At 40.5% G+C, this 6,818-nt stretch overlaps 1 long non-coding RNA gene across 1 annotated transcript; it reads right to left on the reverse strand.

The window, feature by feature from the left end:
* Positions 1-543: 543 nt before the first annotated feature.
* LOC122864181 lies at positions 544-2,854 on the reverse strand. Its single transcript, XR_006375158.1, has 3 exons — positions 2,650-2,854; positions 1,860-1,969; positions 544-1,774 (listed from the first exon to the last, which is right to left on the reverse strand). It is a non-coding gene; the product is annotated as an uncharacterized LOC122864181 (long non-coding RNA).
* Between the last annotated feature and the right edge of the window lie 3,964 nt (positions 2,855-6,818).

Below are 6,818 nucleotides of genomic sequence, written 5' to 3' on the forward strand. Positions count from 1 at the left end.
AACTGTATCAGCAGGTGCAATACAATTAGCTATTACAGGCATTTCTACCTTTGCACTATTCTGTGTGCTGAATGACACAGCATAAGCGACCCCTAGAGACTCACCACCAGCTACAACAGCAGCACCAGGGGACACACAATTAGCTATTACAGCCCTTTCTACCTCTGCACTATTTTGTGTATTGAATGACACAGCATTAGCGGCCCCTAGAGACTCACCACCAGCTACAACAGTAGCACCAGGGGACACACAATTAGCTATTACAGCCCTTTCTACCTCTGCACTATTTTGTATGTTGAATGACACAGCATTCTTGGCCCCTAGAGACTCACCACCAGCTACAACAGCAGCACCAGCATCAGCACCAGGGACACAACGCTTAGGTAACAGCTCTATGTTTCTTTTCAGAGAATGGAGCATTGCACGTCTTTTTTTCATCATCATTGCATGCATCACTATGTTTAAACACCTTTCTAGAAGGACCCATGTTACCAGTTGTTAGTTGACCACTATGACACACCAAATATGACACCTGTATGCAGATCAAAGCGTGTGTTATTACAGGTCAACTATTTAAACTCTAACACTGCTCTTCGAGTTTCAGCAAGAACGTTAATCAGATCACCTTGATTTTTATCCAGATCTGCTGGGTTTTGTTTTCAGTTTTTGAATGTCACTAGCATGAACATGTCTATACAAAGCAACAGTTTTTGTACTTTGGGCTAGAACAGTGTTTACTAAGACGTTGTTACTGGCTGCAATTCATCAGTTTTTCTACTTTCTACTCATAGTACTTTCCAATTCATCAAATCGTCTGTTCACCATGTTGCACAAATTATCTAGTCTCCCGTCCTTATTACTTTTAACAATGCCTCCCCCAGCGCTTACTAAATTACTAATATTTAAACAGCACCCATAAAATTTAGTCAAATTAGGTAGTTCTGACGGCTCTAAGAAAACATGCGGCACCAATATTTGGCCTGTTGGAGTATCCACTAGTTTCATACAAGTGGGTACAGTATGGATAGAATACACAGATGTATGAGAGTAAGCTGATTCATCCAGTAATCTGAGTGTATCGCCAAGCTGTAAATCACTGTATGCTACAGGAGTGCTGGCCCTGTCGTTCACACAAATACTTTGGAAAAATGCTGCTTGTTGGATATCACCTGTTTGTTCTTTAATCATCAGTCACAGACCTGATAAAATTAAAATTAAAAAGTACTCCACATCAACACACACACACACACACACACACACACACACACACACACACATATTCATGAATAAAACACCCGTTAACAGAGTAAGTGCACAGACATTAAGAGTTACAAACCGCTTTTCCTGTTCATCATCATGTCGGACGTCAACTAATGTTAATTGCTCTTCATTCACCTGCGCCGTCCCACAGCTGATTGACTTCACAGCGCGTTCCAGCTCGGTGCCCTCTACCGCAGATACAGAAGTAGGAGCCAGCTGTTGGTCTGCAGTCATTATCTCATTTTTCGCAGACCTGATTAAAAAATCAGGAAGTACATCATATCAACACACACACACACACACACACACAGGGTTGCTTCCCTGCTAATGGAATTTACAGTCTGTGTAGGTTTTGTCCACTATCCCTGTGGCAAAGGTGTCCCCTGAATCTCCTTAATTCACCAGCGATGCTCCCCTACGGTGTGATACAATGCCACGTGCGGGATCAGCATCTTCAAATGATGCAAAGGACAGCTCCAGATGCACATCAGCAGTTATTAAATGCACATTAGACCTGATAAAAATCAGGAACAGTCATATCAATACACTCTGATAAATAAATCAACCGTGAATACATCAGATTACACAGTGATACATACCGTGTATTCTGTTCAGCATGTTGGGCCTCCAAACTCTCGCTTGGCTAATTCACTCTCTGTCCTAATTGCCTTCAGAGAAAGTGATCTTTTACATTTCTGTTGGTGTGATCCTTGTAGATTCAAACGGGCGCGCACACACACACACACACACACACACACACACACACACAGAGTATAATAAATACGTGTATCAAGTATCAGATATTAATTTGCATTCATCTGCCATTGTGTAGTGGTTATATTAGTTTGAATGTTTTATTTTATATCCCACAAAATCCCTCTATAAACCAAAAACTTGTTCTGTCGTCACTGGTAGACAGTATGATAGCTAAAAAATGATAAATTTATATTTTGAACTATTAAACACTAACCTGCAGCATCAGTAGGAGGAATGTTTTCAATATATCCTCCTATACATAGTATATCTTCAAACTATTGATTCTCATTTCTAAAGATACATAGAACAACCTCACTGCTAGCTTTAGTGATGTGAATCTTTCTACCTAGCTGCAGCTTTTTGCTAGCCTTCAACACAGTCCAATGAAGCAAAAACTGAAATTTCCTTTAGGATAATAAATTGCCTTGTATCCACTGTTTTGCTGGTGGCTCAGCCAATGCTGCGTTTATTTGAAGGGCGAATTTGTGCCTTATAAATTTCTGACCTGTGACATTACCTTCACAGTAGCTATTCAGGAAAAAAACAAACTGAAGATGACAAGAAGAAACCCTGCATTTACCTCTAGGGGGGAAACAAAAAGTGTATGCAACAATATTTGCTTAGGTAACTTACCACTCTTATATTGATACAGTTGTTATTGTTAACAAGAAAAGGCTGTTTTCCCCCTGCCATTTCTGAGTGCTCTGACGTCTCTTTGACCAAAATTTGAGAAACCGGCCGTCCCTGTTCCCAGGCGCCTCGTCTGCTCAGACTCCGACCAGCTCCCCGGATTGGCTTGCTCCCTATGGTGGACAGGCCACTGCGTCGGGGGAGGGGTTTTTTCGGCCGTGGAGGGGGGGGGGTACTGTCACAGTTATACCAGGCCTCTCAGCCTGCAATCACCCACACCTGCTCCCAATCACACTCCTGCTCCCCATCAATCCCAATCACAGCCAGTATAAAAATACTCCACTCACCTCATTCAGTGTCCGACCTCGTTCGTGTCCAGGACTCTATGTACCATATAACAAAAGATCTCCTTGTGATAGTTTCCAGTGTTTTTTTCCCCGTTTCCAGCATGTCTCCGGTTTCCGGTGTCTCCTGAAGTTTCTCCAGTCCTCTGTGGCTCCTCCAGTCCTCCGTGGCTCCTCCAGTCCTCCGTGGCTTCACCAGTCCTCCTTGGTTCCTTCAGTCTCCTGTGGCTTCTCCAGTGGTCCCCCAGTCTCGGCTTACCTCCAGTGACTTTGCTACACCCACTTCCCCTATTCTAACCCTCTCCACTCCTGGCTGTCACTAAATAAAGTTCATTCCTGTCACCATCTGTGTCCCCCGGCTGTCTGTAATCGTAACAGGATGAGTGCAGAATCACATATCTGAAACAAAATGGGGCAATCCAACATTAAAATAATACATATAAAATAAATAACATGATTTTATAAACAATATCACTATTCAACCATTGCATTATTTGTGCCAATATAGATTGTACATTGCTGTGAGATATGTGTATCTGACTGTGTATCGGTGTGTTGAGGCAGGCTATGTGAGGCCAATATTTGAAACATATACACTTTTTTGTAGCAAGGTGTGAAGAGGAAGCTTCAGATGGTGGTAGAGAGAAAATGGCTTCACAGACCTGAACAGAAAAATGAGAGAAATTAGTACTCAGCTGAGGCAAAACTATTCCACAAGTCTCACCCTCACATAAACATACTCCAGCACACCTTTTGTGTAGTGAAGTGTGTAGAAGTGGCATTCAAAGTGTGTCTGCTGGTTGTAGGATGCTGCAGGTCTCCTTCTACAGTCATCAAAAGATGGAAGCAAAGCTTTACAGTCTTTACATGTTTCAGGGTTGTTAATTACATGCTAAGGCCAATGGTGGAGATGCTAATTAGCATACACATTTAAATTGGTGAGCCCTATCACCGAGTCTCTGCCTCGCTTCACGCACATGCACACCTGCTCAGTGGCAAGGGAGAGATCAGGGCAAGAAGCAGTACCAGGCTGTGGCCGGCAAACCTGACACATATCAGCAATAGTATTAGTCAAGATTCCATAAGCCAACTATCGTACATTAATGTTATTGTTTGAAAAACACTGAAGTTGGCCTACTTTCTTCCCTGTAGATGAGCTGCTGCATTCTGATGATCTAAAACCAACATAAAAAAACATAAAATATAAAGGCATTCATCTCTCATTATCCTTAGTGAGCCAACAATGTGGGAGCCTTACAGGAGCAGTGTCTAGGATTTACTAGCATCCAGCGGTGAAACTGCAGATTGCAACCATTTGAATACTGCTCACCTCACCCTCCCCTTCCAAGCGTGTATGAGAAACTACAGTGGCCGGGAAACTTGCAAAGAAAAGTGAAAGGCCAGATCACGGTCCCGTAAGGCCCCAGGGCACATGTCTTTTGGAGCCCCCCCCAAAAGACATGTGCTATATTAGTGTCTTTCTTGCCTTCCTCCTTGCAAAATCATTCACTAGATCGTCAAAATCTAGCTGTCTGACTGTACTGACATAAGTGAGCAATGAGCTGAGATATGTTCATAATTGGGTGTGGCTTGAGACCTATTTTACGCCAGATTTATGTATTATATACATCAACTTCAAAAAGAAGCCATTTCATTACTTTTATTCTCTTTAATATTGCCTTTGTTTATGTTGCCTTTTGTATTTTTGTTATGCTCTATCAAGTGAATATAAAAAATTGTCCACAATTACAATCAGATTACTTAAAGATTAGACAGTTTTACATACAGTATAAACACCATTAATTGAAAACCATTAAACAGTGTGTTAGTGTGTAACAACACCACAATGTGCATCTAGCACACATGTTCATTTGGGTTAGCTAATAAGCTCTCAATGAGGTTTTTATTCCCACAGCCCCAGCATCCCATGTTTTGAACTAATAGTAGTTTTTAACTAATATGCATGACTATGTCAAGCTGTTTTAATATTTATTCAACCCACTGTAGCTAGCTACCCCTTTATCTTAAACCCCTTTCACACAGACGACCCATGAACAAATGCCACCTGACTAACTTGTTAAGTCGTGTGCCACCTGACTAGTTAGACAGCTGAGTTTTTGTGATAAATTGTGATAAATAGCTAATAGAAAAAATACAATTCAGAAAATAAATATAAACAAAAGAGGGGTCATAAAGTTCTTGAATATTCAATGAATGTAAAATGAAAAAAGGTTGATTTAAATTTCTTTACAAACTCAAGAGACAGCAATTCATTTTGAAATCTTCTTTTCTCATTTGTCAGTTTATAACATAGCGAGTTCCTATCTCCATAGTAAACCATTGTGTCGTCATAACAACACCGGCCCTTCAGAGTTCCTTGTAAACACGTTTGGGCTTATTAAATGGTCAGGAGGGGATGATGAGTCAGAGGTGACTCCTCTTTCCAGCCACGCCCTGAGGAAGACCCAGTGAGGGTTGAAACCGGTCTGTGTTTTTGTCCTTTGTGATATTTTTAATACTCTGACATGCCCTAAAGGCATTTTATTACAACTATATCTCAGTGTGAGTGTGCCTGAAGTAAGCCAAGTGGCTACCCTCTTTCTACAGTTAATAATTCGACTTCAAGAGCACCTGGCATTCAGCTGGAGTTTACCATTTCACAACCGTGAGCACCCTGTATTCTTTTCTTTTGTTTCAGAAAAATATAAGAAACTTTGACATGAATAAATACTTAGATGGCCCAAAGGATGACATTGGCTTAGTTTACCTAGCTTACGTTTCTGCTAATTAAACAGAAAGACTACCCTCTAGCATATTTTGGCGATGGGGTACAAACAGGATGATGATGAAGACACCATTTCGACGAAAGGAAGGCTTATTCCTAGCTGTGGGATAAGGAGGACTCCATTCCCAAGAAAGATGTGCCCAGCTCCTGCACAAAACAAAGTGAGTTTTGGTTTCATGGAGGCAAATAACAACCTAAGCAGGAAATAGTTTTTATAGCCTTATTTTGCTAGCAACATCTTTAGAGAAACTGCTTTTCTCCTATCCTCAGGAGAAAACGACGGCAAAGCACAGACAAGAGAGGGCAATCGTGTCCTCTTCTTCTCCACAACAAGATCCAGACACCACAGAAATTTCTGTTCCACGTCAAGAATTGCAGGAGCTAAAAAATTACATGTTCACGGGTAAAAATTTAATTCAAGTACTGCAATAGCTGGAACATAGTCCAAAGTAGTTAAAAACTTGCATTGTCATATTCAGTATTATTCTTGAGTAATTAGATTACTTTCAGTCAGATTACTGTAACTGGATTACTTTTCCCAGTGACAAGGGCATGTAAGAAATTATGTTTACATTTTCAGTAATCACATTAAAGTTACTATTCCAGTGAAATTCTCATTACTTCTGTAACTTGAGCATGGGATTTATTGAAAGATTCTGTATAATGTGAGGTGCTGGTCTAGGATAATACATATCTTATTTTTTGGGATTTAATAAGCGAAACAGATACTAGATCAGTACTTGTGTGATTTGCTGCCCAGTCTTGTATTCTCCTTCTATTAAGGGCTGATCTGGGTTTTAGAAAATACACAAAAGTAATCTCATTATTTTTTTGAACGAGTAATTAGTAAAGTACTGTGATTACACTTTGTAGCAAGTTATGAGTAACTTGATTACTTATTTTGAGTAACTTACCCAACAGTGTTTTTGACTATTTTCATCATCAACCAAAATATTCCTAAACATCACTACTACAGTGATCCATTCCAGCAGGGCTGTGTGGGATTTATTTCCCCTTGTATTGGTGATGATATTGTAGTGAAC

Source organism: Siniperca chuatsi, linkage group LG2 (assembly GCF_020085105.1).
Source record: "Siniperca chuatsi isolate FFG_IHB_CAS linkage group LG2, ASM2008510v1, whole genome shotgun sequence".
In the NCBI taxonomy this organism is placed as follows: Eukaryota; Metazoa; Chordata; class Actinopteri; order Centrarchiformes; family Sinipercidae; genus Siniperca; species Siniperca chuatsi.